Raw genomic sequence first — 704 nt, 5'->3', positions numbered from 1 at the left:
GAACTTCCTCCGCAGCAAACATCCAACCGCAGCGCGCGGGCGCGAGCAGGAGCCGAGCCGCGGCCATGGCAGAGGGCAAGAGCGGGGGCGCCGGGCTCTTCGCCAAGCAGGTCCAGAAACGCTTCAGCCGGGCGCAGGAGAAGGTACGGTGCGATGCCCGCGACGCCCAGCCCCAGAATCCCTCCGTTCACTTCACTCTTGAGTTTTTTCCCACCGTGGGGCTGAGGGGGTGGCACAACGGGCACCCATGGGTGCTCATAGGGTGTTAATTTGGGCGTTTCTGGGCCAACGTCATCATTGCTCCAAGGCTTTGGGCTTGATGGCATCTCCCCAAAGTCCCCCAAGCTGCTTTGGCAGCTGCTGTGTTCTCTAAAAGTGGAATTTTTCCACCCAAAATGCCTTCTGGGGGTTACGGGGGGACCGTGCGCTGCTGGAACGGGATCCCTGGGTCTGGCTGGAGGTGACAGTCCCCAGTGGGACCCGTCATGGGGATGGTCCCAGGGATGCTGACGTAGCCCACGCTGGCTGTGCAGGAAGCGTGGGGGAAGGGCCCCGGAAACAGGCAGAAACGGGGCGATTCTCAGATGTTTTGGGGTGGTTCTGGGGTGTCTCTTCCCCTTTGTCTCCCCAAAAAAGCAGGCAGCAACTCCCATTCTGGGGGTGATGCGAAGCCAAACACCAAACCCACGCGGTCTTTCCTGGCT

Source organism: Eurypyga helias, unplaced genomic scaffold (genome assembly GCF_000690775.1).
Source record: "Eurypyga helias isolate BGI_N326 unplaced genomic scaffold, ASM69077v1 scaffold27683, whole genome shotgun sequence".
Lineage (NCBI taxonomy): Eukaryota > Metazoa > Chordata > Aves > Eurypygiformes > Eurypygidae > Eurypyga > Eurypyga helias.
The sequence above is the reverse complement of the archived record's forward strand: the minus strand, read 5'-3'. Positions refer to the sequence as shown.